Consider the following 15,643-nt stretch of genomic DNA (forward strand, 5'->3'; position numbering starts at 1 on the left):
GGGTTAGTGCAATTATGTCCCCATCATTAGCATTCATATTTTGTACATTCACATTCACATTTTGTTCCAGTACAGCCGGAGGAGGTAGGGGCTGTTGATTCAGTTGTTGATCCAGTCTTGCAGTTATCAGTGCCATCATTTGTTCCAGTCTGGCCATTCTGGCCTCAGAGGATGAGGATTCAGTTTCATTTGCAGTGTTTGCGTTATCCATTCACTATAAGCAGTTATAACAGTTTTAAACATAAGCAGTCATTTGTTTAACAGTTTAACACGTTAGCATATATTCAATCATAACATAACCACACACTTATCATGCTCATGAGATGCCCTAATTACTTTTCTAGGACACCCTATAGCTCATTTGGACACGTGTGTGCGGTATAACTCGTGGTAAGTATCGCTCTGATACCACTTGGTCACGACCCAAACCCGGCCCTATGGGTTTAGCACCGTAACCGGCCAGTAATCCGAGATTACCGAAGGCCTACTTAACAGTAGTACAGTAAAACAGAGTACAGGGCCTGGCGGAAGCCAATACAGTAATTAAACAATGCCCAATGAGCTGTGACAGTCTGTATGTAAAAAGACTTTTCAAACATATTTACATAATCAGTACAGAGCAATATGCACAATATATACAATCATTCAAACTAGGGACTCCATCCCTTACATGACAGTACAGTAAACATTCAGTCTATACAATCCATTCGGTATAACAAAACAGTAAGACAGTACAGAAGGGGGAATCCTAAAACACCCCTAAGCCTTAGCATGATAGGCTCGGAACCTCGCGGTGAGGCACAGGAGTTGGCTTGACAAAACTGGAGTAACCCTGACGCTCCTAGCCGCGGTCTGGTGCCTGATCACCTACATATATATATGAGCAGTGAGCTAAAGCCCAGTGAATAACATAATGCGTAAAGAGGTTAAGAATGAATGTCCTTACAGTATGAAAACAGTTCATTTAAACAGTATTCCAGTTGTTCAGTCAGTACAGTCATATGTGGTACACCCATTAGCATAACAGTACAGTAAACAGTAGGTCTTAAAGACCGAGCAGTAAATGATGGCCATCAGTCAGTAACAGTAGTGGTTCCAACAAGGGAACCGACAGAGATTTCTGTCACAGTAATAGTAAACAGTAGGTGCTAAGGATGCCACAATACAGTTCAGAATATAGGACATACATTCATTCAGTTAACAGTAATCAGTTCAGAAAACAGTACAGTTCAGTTGTTCAGAAGATAATCATTTGTGAACATATCTTTACACAATCTATAGCGATCCCAGTTTTCCTTTCATTGTTTAATTGTATTTCAGACTCGGTTCCGTGGATGTGTTGTTGTCTTTTTCTAGTTTCCATCCTTTACTCTTTGTATATGAGTCTTGGGTCGTGTTGGGTAGGTTTAAAACACGTTGGTTGTGTTTGGAAACCAAGGGTTAGTGTCCATTAAATTTTAATAATGGTTCATTTAATATCCTTATTAGTGGTTACAAACTTGTTCATTTAATATCCTTATTAGTAGTTCAGTTACTACCCTTATTAGTGGTCCATTCATATTCAAACTTGTCCATTCATATTTCTAACTAGTGTTCATTTAATTCTAGTTAGTGTTCATTTAATGCTAGTTAGTGTTCATTTAATTCTAACTTGCCCTTTCATTTTCCAATTAATGGGCTTTAATAACAACCTTTCCATATCACTTGTTCATCTCCCTTTTGATTTCAAAACCCTAGAACCATCTTCTCTCTCTCCCTACACACCTTCTCTCTAGGTTTTCATCTCCCTCTAGTGTAAATTTAGACTAAGTCCTTTGTAAGAAAGGTAGAGTGGGTTGAGGGCTTCATTTTAATCTGAAAGTTTGGCGATTTGGAGCACTTTGGTTTTTGGCCTTCATCTTCTCCATTTGAGGTAGGGATTTCTTTGTTCTTTTTCAATACTCCGTCTATAGATAGACATGTGGTAATTTTGTATTGCATGAAAATCATATCCATGTTGGATTTGTTTGAAAATCATGAGGGGAACCTAGGGTTGGTTGTTTGAGAATGGTTTTGTTATCACTGACTGTGGTTTGGACTAATTAGAGAGTAAAATTAGTATGTTATTGTTGAAAGAAGAGAAAGCCCTAAATTATATTTTGATTTGATAAAATAAAAAGGATTTACGGATTTTGATTTGGTAAAATAAAAAGGATTTACGGTTGAACAATGTTAGTAAATTTCTATTGTTAATATGAGTTGTGTAGGAGGTGTTAACAGTTAAGGGATTAATTATGGTATTGGGGTTATTTTGAAATGAACGTATTGAATCAAGTCGGGTTATGGCTTATTATCCATGGAATTGATTTTGTAAAATGAAGAGAATGTAATCGATTTTGTGAAAAGGGAAAAGTGTTTTTGGAATAAGTGATGGAACATGTTGACTTAAGAAAATTATGAAGTTGATCTTGAAAATGGTAAATGAAATGTTAACTCTATGTGAGTCTCGGAAAATAAACTTGAGAATTAAACTATTGTATCATGAGTGTCGAATACACACATTTGGGGGTTTTATCCTTACCCATCGTACTAGTGTCGTTGTTGGGTTTAAGGTTTGCTTGAGAGTTGAGTCTCTTTTATTAGGTGTACTGAATACATGCATCTAGAGGTTTTGTCCTTGGTCATCGGTGGAGGATGACATTGGTGTGTTGAATTGTGATGTATGCGTTACACTTGTGTTGGTTAAACATTATTGAATAGTTTATGTGTATGTATTACACTTGTTATTGATGCTTTGTTGTATTGAGGAATTTGTATATGATAATTGTTTACATACATTGTTTTGTGTGGGAGGAGATAGGGGATGTACTCCACGGTTTAGGGGAAGATAGGGGATGGACCTCTAAACCGGAAACTGTTTGACATTGATACAGCACTACAATGTGTATCATTTGTGAAGTATAGAAGTGTTTTTGTTTGATATTGATACAACACCAAAATGTGTATTATTTGTGAAGTATGGAAGTGTTTTTGTCTGAGATTGATACAGGACTAAAATGTGTATCTATTATGAGGTATGAAATGTTTAAAATGAGTTATTATCTCGCTTATCGCTTTGGCATATCCTTAGCTTACTGTGCATATAGCCGGTAAAGCAGAGTTTTAATTGTTATCGTCAGTGTGTCTAAGTATGTTATGGGTTGCGGTGGTTACAGTTTTGAAAGGCCGAGCTGCCTCATTTGTGGATTATATACATGTTGATGATTTGTTATTTCCCTTTTATTTAAGGCATGCATGTATTGATATGAATGTGTTGGAAACAAACCAAAATGCCATTTTGAGATTTTGGAAAGTGTGAAGGAAAATGGGGTATTTGTGAACATGTTTTCAAAAAAGGTCATTTTGTTGTAAGTACGGAAAATGGGGGAAGAGTAATGGGCTTGGTGAAATTGTTTTTCTAAAACTGTTATAGTTATGAAAGTTTGGAAAAATGAGTAATAAAAAGGAAAGGGAAAAAGGTGAACCGCTTATAGCGTCGAATAAAATGGCTGTTGTCGAGAAAAGTTCATACTTATGTATATTTTGTATAAACTGTCACATTACTATTCTAGTATGAGAATGAACATTCATGATCATAGCTATCTGTAAGTTGTTATTGTTGGAGATCATGTTGAGATCCCTACTGGACTATATGTTCATCCCACGTTGTTGAATCTTTTTCAGGTGATAGCCAGAATGTTCTACAGGGTTTTGGATCTTCTTATTTGTTGGCCACGAGGCCTCTTTTGTGTTGGCGGAATGCCATTTATGTAAAAGGGTTATACCCTTCTTCTTGACTTTTAATGATGTAAGCCTAAGGGCAATTTATTTAGTGTTCTCATGTTGTATTTACTTGCATACGAATGAGAGCAATGTTATTCACTTCTACAAGTTGAATATACGAGTTTATTTCCGCATGTTATCTCTGAAATGGAATTAAGTAAATGAAATTAGTAATACTTCGAGTAATAAAAAGTGGGGCGTGACACAATCGTTACTCACAGAGTTTGGGCTACAGTATGCTAGAGCGTGTCTCCCCAGTCGCCAACCCTACACAGTTAACAAATTGAACACACACTAAGTTACACAGCTGGGAAAGATAATAACTTAATCCCTAATTTGCCTCGGTGTGTTCTACGTCTATGTCCTCAACAAGATGTCTTAAACTAGGCCTAGGAATGCCTAGAATGGGATGAGGATGCAAAGATGTACTCAAAAAGCAATCTCAGAATTTATCTGAAAAACAGAGTCCCGCTCGAGCTGTCATGCAACAAAGGTACACGCTCGAGCGTCAAATATCCCGCTCGAGCGTACTGTAAAAGTACTGGATGGGTGAAATCTCCGCTCGACGGACGCTCGACGCCCGCTCGAGCTTGAGACACATGACTCCGCTCGAGCGCCCAATCCTCCGCTCGAGCGGACTGTAAAACAGTGCAGAGATACTGGATGCTCGGATTCCACGCTCGAGCGTCACTTCCTCCCGCTCGAGCGGAAGTGCAGAATCTGGAAATTCCAGATTGCACCTCCAAGCTCAAAATCAAGTTTAAATGCATCAAAACCGATCCTCTTGGGCTGAATTTCCAGAAAACACTTGTAAACATATAGAATGACATGGTTCAAAGCTCAATTTTAAGAAATCAAAGCCCAAGGGTGTTTAATTCAAATCCAATTTCAAACCATTTTCATGAACATGGAGAACATGCAAAACCAATTTAAAGCTTCAATTTGATGCTCTAAAGAGGCAATTATTTCCAAAACATGATGAAATCATGACCTACACTCAAAACATGGACATGCATGCAACAATTTGCCATGAACTCAACTCAAAATCCAACAATACTAACATGCATGCATGAATTATGCTCTATTTCAACATGCTAGAACTAATCCATGGCCCAATTCTCAATTTTGACATGAATCATGCAAGAACAAGATAACAAGAGGGTAATTACTCTACCTTAGGTCTCCAATGCAAGACTAGAAGCTCAAATTAGCAATCTACACTTCAATTAGCAAGCAATTCTCCAAGTTCCAAGCAATTCAAGATGAAATCCAAATTCTCTCACTCTCTCCCTCTCATGGTCGGCTATACACTCAAGAGAAATGGCTGAGCAAATGTTTGTAATGCATAAGAATGAGCCCTCAAAGCATTAAGTAAGTGACCCACTAGGATGGCAATATGGCAATTAAGCCTAACTCTTTAATTAGCTTATTTTAAACTATTTTAATCATACCTAATCAGTTTTCAGATAAATATACCATAAAACCACATTAATTATGAGGATCATAAAACATCAATCAATTCTCGGTTCGGCCGCCAATAAGGCCTTCAATTAGCAGTTTAAACATAAAACACGAACATATCAAATAATCAATCAAACAGATAGAATACAAATTAACATAAACACTCAGTCAATTCAGTTCCAGTTTTTCAGTCAGTCAGTTCGGTACTTTAATCAGTTCAGTTATCAGTCATAATCAGTTCAGTTTAACGGTAATCAGTGTTTATCGGTAAGCAGTGGTGAGGGTTAGTACACTACACAACTCCGGCAAAAATGACAGATAATGAGACTCATCAACAAGGCTCTTCCAAGGGTGGTGATGAGAGGACTCAAGTTCAAGACTCACCTCTCATCCTTGAAGCTATTCAAGGACTCCAATACACTCAACAAGAGATTCTCGCGACCCTTCAAAATCTCACCCACATCATGTTGGTGATGGGTTCGCATTTCGCACCATCGGCAACAAATGGAGGTCAAATCGGCGTCGACAAGCATCAACAACTTCATGGTAATGTTAGGAGTGGTCAAAACCATCAAGATCCACTCCAAATTCTCCCTGAAGATATACAAAATGGTGTGCAAAATCAAGTGCTAGGAGGAACAAGTCATGGCCAACCTGCGGCCCATGGAGCGCAAAATCACACATCTGGAGGATCGAGCCATGGTCCAACGGTGGTAGGAGGAGTTTCCAGCATGATGAATGGTATTCCAGCGGCTGTGGAAGTTCAAGGAAGGCCTACAGAAATTCCTCTACAAAATGGTGCTTCATCCATGCCTAATTTTGTTTCACCGATTGTAAGTTCTACTCATGTACCAAGTGGGTCTCCTTTGGCTCCGACGCCAAGTTTGCAAGTCCAACCCAGTATAGCCATGGCATGCAATGAACTTTATGGGACCCAATGCAACGTCCCATCACCAAATGGCATGTCCATAGGTGCCGATGGCCAATATTGTCATGTGTCTTCATTGATGATAAATTTTCAACACCCAAATGGCCAAGTCGCTCTAAGTTCAGTTTTCGGGTCTACAAGCCAAGTTCTGGGAATACCACCATCAAGTTCTCTCCCTCAACAATTTCTCACTCTCGCCGATGTGCAAGCCATGTTCGATCTCGAACGAGGCAAGAGGACTTTACCCTCTTTGCCTGATCCGGATGTCAAGCCACCTTACCTTATCGAGATGTTGAGTTATCTATACCCGGAGGGGTACACGGTGCCGAAGTTCATCAAATTCGATGGCAAACAAGGAAATGCTCGAGAACATGTTGTGCGGTTTATCAAGACTCTGGGTATTCATGGTTCAAACCACGTCCTCCGGCTGAGAGAATTCTCCAAGTCCCTCACCAACCAAGCATATAGTTAGTACGTTAACTTGACCCCAAACTCTATTCGGAGTTGGGAGGAGATGGTCAATAAATTCCACACCAAATTCTTTTAAGCGGCTGAGAAGATAACCGCACTTATCCTATGTAAGGAAAAGCACCGGGAAGGCGAAGACATTCTTGAATATGTGAAGAGGTTTCAAGACAAAGCTGTAGACTATCATGAGGCTGTGGAGGAAAGCTACTTGGTCCAAATCTGTGTTGAAGGGGCATTGAACGGATACAAGATGCTTCTTGTTAATCACAAGCTACCCACCTTCTCGGCACTAAAGCATCTCGGAACATCAACATACCTCAATCTCAGGAGATCGAGTTCGAGACTAGTTATAAAGCCAGCTTCAAGTCATCCTGAGGACCTTCTGTCACTGCGGCTTCCGCGTCTTCTACACGAAAGTCGCAGGGGGAGGAATTCAGAGGTCAGAAGAGGAAAAACTATGAAGATGACAGTCCTTTTCCGTGTAGTGTCGAGGAGGTGAAGGACTTAGTTAAAGAATGGGTGGCAGACGGGGAACTGAAGTTGCCTCATGTCGAAGAGCTTTTGTCGAAGAAGGACCGCGAGGGTCCTAATTATTGTGTTTTCCATCGATCACTAGGACATCCTACAAAAAAGTGCCGGATGCTTAAGAAGATCTTTAGAAAGAAAGTCGAAGCACATGAGATAGAGTTCAGAGAACAGAAGCACCAGGATATCTTAGAAGACATGGCTATGATGGTATGATGGTGCATGATGGCCACAACCCGAGCAGCTGGTGAAAGCTTTCCAAATGATCTTGCAACTCTAGGGGCAAATTTCAACATTCCGTAGAAGAAGTCTATCTATGACATTTACAATTTGTATTTACTGCATTGTCTAAGAATTTTCCATCTTTCTTTCTTATGTTATGAAGAAAGTTATTTCCTCTATATTATGTATCTCCATTAGAAGTTATTTTCTCTACATTGTATATCTTCATTGTGTTATGTTGCTTGAAACAGTTTTCAATTTTTATTGCCCCTCGAAGAAGAAAGAGGAATAGTAGACTCGGTTACCAACCTGAAGGGACTTTTCTTGACACAGTAGAAGTGTACTACCACTCAGAGAGGGACAACCTTTGCTTTCATTAGTTTCCAAAATAGTGTTTGCTCCCACTTGGACCTCCTAAGAGCAGCCATTGCTTCCTTCAATGCAAGCTTCGAGGGTCTTTCTTGCTAAAGTAGAGTGTTGCATCCACTCGGACCTCCGAAGAACAGTCATTGCTTCCATCAATGCAAGCTTTGAGGGTCTTTCTTGCTGAAGTAGAGCGTGTGTTCCCACTCGGACTTCTGAAGAATAGCCCTTACTTTCATCAATGTAAGCTTCGAGGGTCTTTCTTGTTGAAGCAGAGTGTGTGTTCCCACTCAGACTTCCGAAGAATAGCCCTTGCTTCCATCAGCCATTGCTTCCTTCAATGCAAGCTTCGAGGCTCTTTCTTGCAAAAGTAGAGTGTTGCACCCACTCGGACCTCCAAAGAATAGTCATTGCTCCATCAATGCAAGCTTTGAGGGTCTTTCTTGCTGAAGTAGAGTGTGTGCTCCCACTCGGACTTCCGAAAGATAGCCCTTACTTCCATCAATGCAAGCTTCGAGGGTCTTTCTTGTTGAAGCAGAGTGTGTGTTCCCACTCAGACTTCCGAAGAATAGCCCTTTCTTCCTTCAATGCGAGCTTCAAGGAATAACATTTGCTTCCATTGTTTGCCGAAGAAATAAGTGTACATCCACTTGGATTTTCGAGGAACAACTTTGTCTCCGCTCGGATTTCTAGGGAACAATCTTTACTTCCGTTAGTACAAGCTTGATAAATTCGGTTGCCAGCCAGGAGGGATCTTTCTTGCAGTTACCAACTAGAAGGGATATTTTTTTACCAAAGAAAAGAGTGTGCTTCCACCCGGACTTCTGAGGGACAGCCCTTGCTTCCATTTGGACTTCCAAGGAACAAACCTCGTTTCCATCAGTGTGAGCTTCGAGGATCTCTCTTGTTGATGTAGAGTGTGTGCTCCCACTCAGACGTTCGAAGAACAGACCTCGCTTCCATCAGTGCGAGCCTCAAGGATCTTTCTTGCTGAAGTAGAGTGTGTTCTCCCGCTCAGACTTTCGAAGAATAGCCCTCGAGACTCGGTGGCCTATCAGAAGGGATCTTCTTGCCAAAGTAGGGTGTGTGCTATAGCGATTCCGGGTTTATCCTTGTTGAACAGTGATCCGGACATGTGTCCGTGGATGTTGGTAGTTGTTTATTATCTTGTTTACATCCTTTTTACTTCGTATTTGAGTTATAGGATGTGTTGGGCAGATTTGTTTTGGGTTGGTTGAGTTTATAAACCAAAACTAGTTGCCTAGATTTTGGTCTGTCCGCTCGAGCGGGTCTTCTTGCGCTCGAGCAGGAATTACACTCTTCCAGTATTTCGTGTCTCTGTAAAACTTCTGCAGATGTGATTTTTGTGCTCGAGCGGGTTTGTTTACACTCGAGCGGGTCGGTGGGCGCTCGAGCGGGTAGTACTTCCAGAGTATAAGTTCTGGGAGGGGGAAATCCACGCTCGAGCGGACTGGTTTTCGCGCTCGAGCGGATGTGCTTTATTCTTGTGTCTTGGCGCTCGAGCGGGCCTTATTGCGCTCGAGCGTGTCCAGATTTTGTTCTTGGCGCTCGAGCGTCGTGTTCTCTGCTTGAGCGGGTCATACGTTTATGAGTTATCCGCTGGGTGATTTTAAATCACTTTTTACTTTTCTTTCTCTCTCCTACTTTTTCTAAAAACCATTTTGAGAGCCTCTCTCTCTAAAACCTTACCTTCTCTCTAGATTTTGATCTAGCTAGGGTGAGTTCCTTGTCTTTGGCCTTTACAAAAGAGTTGTTGATCGTCGGGGGCTACCTTTTAATCTGAAAATCTCAGGTTTTGGAGCACGTTGGGTTTTGCCATCTTCTCCTTTGGGGCTCCGAATTTGAGGTAGGGATATCCTACTCATCTCTATGGATTTTGTCTTTAAATTTTAGTATTTTGAGATGTTGGGGTTGGTTTGGTAATTTTGTGAAAGTTGGGGCTTTTGTGTTATTTTACAAAAGTTGGGGTTTTATTTATAATAAACCTAGATGCACGTTTGGCATAGAGAAATGGAATAAATGTTGAATCATTGATGAAAATGGGACCTAAGGGTTGGGATGGTAATTATGGAAAACGACCTAATTACATTGTTTGATTAATTGGGATAATTAATTGTGAGAAATGAGAAAATGAAATGTTGATTGAATATCCATTGTGCATTTATTTTCTGTTTAGAGATAACTGCTTTGGGCTATCGGTGGAGGATAGTCGTGATTGTTGTAGACAATGCATGATGATTAGGCAAACGGAAACTAATCAATGGAATGTGTCATGGAATTTGACGGTTGATAGAATACATTAACTGTATGTATTGAGTGATTGTATATAGAACCAATGTGTTTGTATACGTTATGTGTAGAGGAGGAGATGGGGGATGTGCTCCGCGGTTTAGGGGAAGATAGGGGATGTACCTCTAAACCGGATAGTGTTGGGAGAAGATAGGGGATGAACTCCGTAGATACAGCTCATATGCTTGTCTAGAGAAGTGAAGATAGAGCTTATATGCTTATCTTTGTGAAGTGTGGATACAGCTTATATGCTTATCTGTGAATGTGGGATATTGTTGTTATACATATCTGTTGAGAATGTGGATATAGCTTATATGCTTATCTGTGAATGTGGGATATAGTTTTTATACATATCTGTTGAAATAATGATAGAGCTAACATGCTTATCTGTTGAAAAAGGGAAAATGAAAAGTAACTTGGACTCATAAGTCGGATGACATAAATATGTGATTTATGTGAATGTATCAGTGTTGGCCATCTATCAATTGCTAAATTTTTAGTCATTGTTCATGGTTGGTTTAGTGTATTTCTACTGGGCTGTGGCTCACCCTATATGGGAATATCATTTTCAGGTACAGGTAGCATGCCACCTCCAAGGACATAGCTTGGGAGGCTAGAGGCGGACATACTTTTGTCGTTTTGTCTTTTTGATGTATTTCATGTAAATTCAAGCCAAGGGCTTAATGTGTAAACGAGTTAGTACTCTTTTGTTGTAACCAAGTGTTAACTTGGAAAGCTGTAAGCCCATAGGGCATTTGCTTTTGTTGTTAACATGTAATACTTTTGTAATGGAACTTTTACATATCAATGCATATCTTATTGTTGGGTTTAATGTTGTTATTTTGAGGGCGTTACATGTGCTACTATTCAAACTCTTGAGGGACAACCTTGCTTCCGTTTGGACTTCTGAGGGACAGCTCTTGCTCTCATCAGTGCGGGTCCGAAGAATAGCCCTTGCTTTTATCAATACGAGCTCTGAGGATCTTTCTTTTCAAAGTAGAGTGGACTCCTACTTGAACTCCCGAGGGATAGCCTTTGCTTCCATTAGCTTCCGAAGTAGAAGTGCGCATCCACTCAGACTTCCAAGGGACAACCATGTTTCCGCTCGGACTTCTGAGGGAGAGCCTTGTTTCCGCTCGAACTTCTGAGGGACAACCTTGCTTCTGCTTGGACTTCTGAGAGACAATCTTTACTTCTATTGGTGCAAGCTTGGTAGACTCGGTTGCCTTCTAGAGGGATTTTTCTTGACGAAGTAGGGTGTATGCTACTTTCGAACTCCTAAGGGACAGTTCTGCTCTCGTTCAGACTTCCGAAGGACAGCCCTTGCTCTCATTAGTGAAGATTCTAAGGGCCTCGGGGTCGTGGATTTTGCACAAAAACTAAAAGTCTTAGAATATACAAATTGTAAATGTCCTGTCGTTAATATCCATACATATCTGATTGTAAAAGTCTTAGAATATTTAAAACTAAAAGTCCTGTCGTTAATATCCATACATACCTGATTTGAAAACAAAGAGCCAAAAGAAAAACAAATGGTAAAAAAAGATGTTATCCCCCAATAAACAATAAACAATAAAACAAAGAGATGTTAGGAAATTGATAAATAAGAATAAATTAACCCATTCATGATTATTAAAGAACAAAATGAGGTTGGGAAACATCAACAATATTGCTTAGAATTGTTTGCTTACTTGGGATTAGGGTTGAGATTGGACACATTAAGGTAGCGTAACAGAATTGTTTGCTAAATTTAAAACTTTTAAATATTGATTATTGTGTTTTTTATTTTTGTGATTCTATCACAATCAAGTGGGTAATCGATTCAGCCACCACAACAGAATGTAACTTTTTCACAAATCTTATTCGTATGGTGAATTTTTTGCAATTCACTTTGATAACCTTTGGTTCATGTTACACAAGTAAATCAAAATTTTGTTTCTCTTTTCATTTTTTTCCCCATTTTCTAAGCAACCAAACGAGCGTAAAAGGAATCTGCATATAGTGATCTGGGTTTTTCCCCGTCCTTTGTGGTATTCCGGACTCGAGTTCCGAGTTGTGTGCTAATATCTGTATCTTGTTTCCATCCTTTAACTTCTTATATTTGAGTTTTGGGATGTGTTGGGCAGGTTTGTAATAGGTTGGTGGTGATTAGAAACAAAGTGTTGCTGCCCAGTTTTTGGTGTCTTCGCTCGAGCGAGGCTTTTGTCGCTCGAGCGAGCTTTGAGTTTGTGTCTCTTGGCTCGAGCGAAAACTCTTGCGCTCGAGCGTGCGTCTGCGTCTCTTTTGACCTGAATGTTGTGTTTCTTGGCTCGAGCGAGATTTCCTTTCCTCGAGCGAGCGAGCTGTATGTTTTGGGTTTCTTCACTTGAGCGAGCACTCTTGCGCTCGAGCGTGCTTCTGGGTTGCAGACCTGAAGCTTCGCCTTGTTCGCTCGAGCGAGGTTTTTGTTGTGTCTGGTCACTCGAGCGACCACTCCTTCACTTGAGCGAGCCTCACGTATATCAGTTCGCAGTAGGGGTCTTCTTCTCCATTTTTTATCCTCTTTCTTCCTTAAAACCCTAGATCGGCAGCTCCTCTCTCTAAACTCTCTCTCTCTCTCTACAAATACATCTTGTCCTAGAGACCTTCTACTCTAGTCTCTTTGTAAGAAAGGTTGAGCATCGCGGGGGCTACGTTTTGATCTGAAAAAGTTTGGGTTTGGAGCACTTTCAAGTTCTTCTCTTCTTCTCCTTTGGGTTTCTCTATTTGAGGTAGGGATTTCCTTGCTCTTTTTCAATACCTCGTTCATAGATAGACATGTGGTAAATTTATATTGCATGAAAATCATATTCATGTTAGATTTCTTTGAAAATCATGAAAGAGAACCTAGGGTTGGTTGTTTGAGAATGAGTTTGTTATCATTGATTGTTGTTTGGGCTAATTGGGGAGTAATCTAGCAAGATATTGTTGAAAGAAGAGAAAGCCCTAAATTATATTTTGATTTGGTAAATTAAAAGGGAGGATGGTTGAACAATGTTTGTAAATTACTATTGTTAATATGGGTTGTGTAAATGAGTTAATAGCTAAGGGATTAACTATGGCATTGGGGTTATTTTGAAATGAACGTATTGAACTGAGATGGGTTATGGCTTTCTTATTCGTGGAATTGGTTTTGTGAAATGAAAAGAATGAATTGGTTTTGTGAAATGGGAAAAGTGGGTTGGAATAAGTGGTGGAATAAGTGGTGGAATATGTTGACCTGGAAAATTATGGAAGTTGATCTTGAAAATGGAAAATGAATTGATAACTCTATGTGAGTCTCAGAAAATAAATATGAGAGTTGAACTATTATATCATGAGTGTTGAATACACACATTTGGGGGTTTTACCTTTAACTATCGTATTAGTGTCGTTGTTGGGTTTAAGATCTCATGAGAGTTGAGTCATTTTAATAAGTATGTTGAATACATGCATCTAGAGGTTTTGTCCTTGGTCATCGGTGGAGGATGACATTGTTGTGTTGAATTGTTGTGTATGCATTACACTTGTGTTGGTTGAACATTATTGAATAGTGTGTGTATGTATTACACTTGTTGGTTGTGCTTTGTCGCGTTGTAATGGTTGGTGTTATATACCGCGCTTAGAATGAGGGGTATCGGTACCTTCCAGCTAGCGCCTGGAGAACTTGACAAAGGTACCAGTACCTTCCAGTTTGTGTCTGGAGAACTTGGTAGAGGTACCAGTACCTTTCAGCTTGTGTCTGAAGAACTTGGCATGTCATTTGTCGAAAGGTGTATCCTTAACTTACCGTGCTTATGGTAGGTAGAGCAAAGCTTTTTATCGTCATTGTCTCAGTGTATCTGAGTATGTTATGGGTTACGATGGTTATAGTTTTGAAAGGCCGAGTTGCCTCATTTGTTGATCACATACTTGTTGATGATTTGTTGTTTCCCTTTTTACTAAAGGTATGCATGTATAGGTATGAATGTGTTGGGAACAGACATAAATACTATTTTGAGATTTTGGAAAGTGTAAAGGAAATTGGGTATTTGTGAACATGTTTTGAAAAAGGCAAATCTATGGTAAGTACGGAAAATGGGATAAAAAGTAATGGGCTTGGTGAAATTGTTTTCTAGAATTGTTATTGTCATGAAGGTTTGGGAAAAAGGGGTAACGAAAAGAAAAGAAAGGTGAATCGCTTACAGTGTTGAGTGAAATGGCTGATTTTGAGAAAAGTTCATATATATGTATATTTTGTGTAAACTGCCACATTACTATTCTAGTATGAGATTGAACATTCATGATCATAGCTATCTGTAAGTTGTTATTGTTTAGGATCGTGTTGAGATCCCTACTGGACTTTATGTTCAACCCACGTTGTTAATTCTTTTTCAGGTGAACACCGATAAATATTTCAAGGTCATGGATCTTCTTTACCTGTTAGCCTCGGGGCCTTTCATTTGTGGGTGGAACGCCATTGTTGTAAAAGGGTTAATCCCTTTCTTTCACCTTTAATGATGTAAGCCCACGGGCAGTTATTTAGTATGCTCATGTTGTATTTAATTTGCATTCGGATGAGAGAATTTGTTATTTATTTCTACTCGTTGAAGTAAAGAGTTTTTCCGCATGTTATCTCTGAAATTGAATTAAATTAATGAATTTGGTAATGGTTTCAAGTAATAAAAAGTGGGGCGTGACACTGCACACCAGATTCGATTCCTCAAGAGACACTGAAATTAATAGTACTTTTCAGAGATTCAAAGCAGATAAAGAAAAGAAAAATACCTAACTTTTATACTGGAGAGAATAGGGGACTCAAGCAACTACATTGAACTGAGACATGGGGCTCATGATGCACAGGAACCCCTGAATGAAGATGAACACTAATTTAAACATTTGCAAAATTCATGGATGCATTTCAACATATACAAATTTTCCATTAAATGCACCTCCAACAAAGGGAAAAAGGAAACAAATTCCACTAACTAGGAAACTCAACAAAGAAGAAGGGGGTAGAAAACTTGTGTCACAAAAAAAAAAAATGTTGCAATGTGTAACTTTAGCATGTCTATAATGCTACTGACTTCGATTTCCCTTACTTTGCCACTAATTACACCGCACTTCCTCTTGGCTTTGATAATCTCCTCTTTTGGTGAAAAATAAAAGAAATTGGAAAAACAAATAAAATTGTAATTATATTCTAAAGTCATCAATAATTACCTTAAATACTATTCTCATATCAATTTTACATCTCACAATGTTAAATGGAAAGATCCAATCGTCAACAGCCAACCCAAATTCCAAATTTTGTCGGATTAACACTCTGTAGGAACTTGAAGGTAAAATTCCAAATATCTATTTTCTGAAATTGTAACATTGGTGAGATTTTGTTTTTCCTCCTAAACTTTCTACATTTTAATAAATTAATACAAATGAACTACAACAATGACATATTTCTAGTCAATATTAGTATGAGTACTTAGGAAATTCCGCACCCCATCTTCAAAGAATTGTTATATTTTTTCTGACCAGTGTTTTAAAAAGCTCTAGGTGCATTGAGGTGCCAAGGTCACCTAGAGTCTAAGC

The sequence above is a fragment of the Camellia sinensis genome, chromosome 2 (genome assembly GCF_055761805.1).
Source record: "Camellia sinensis isolate YWXY chromosome 2, ASM5576180v1, whole genome shotgun sequence".
Classification (NCBI taxonomy): domain Eukaryota; kingdom Viridiplantae; phylum Streptophyta; class Magnoliopsida; order Ericales; family Theaceae; genus Camellia; species Camellia sinensis.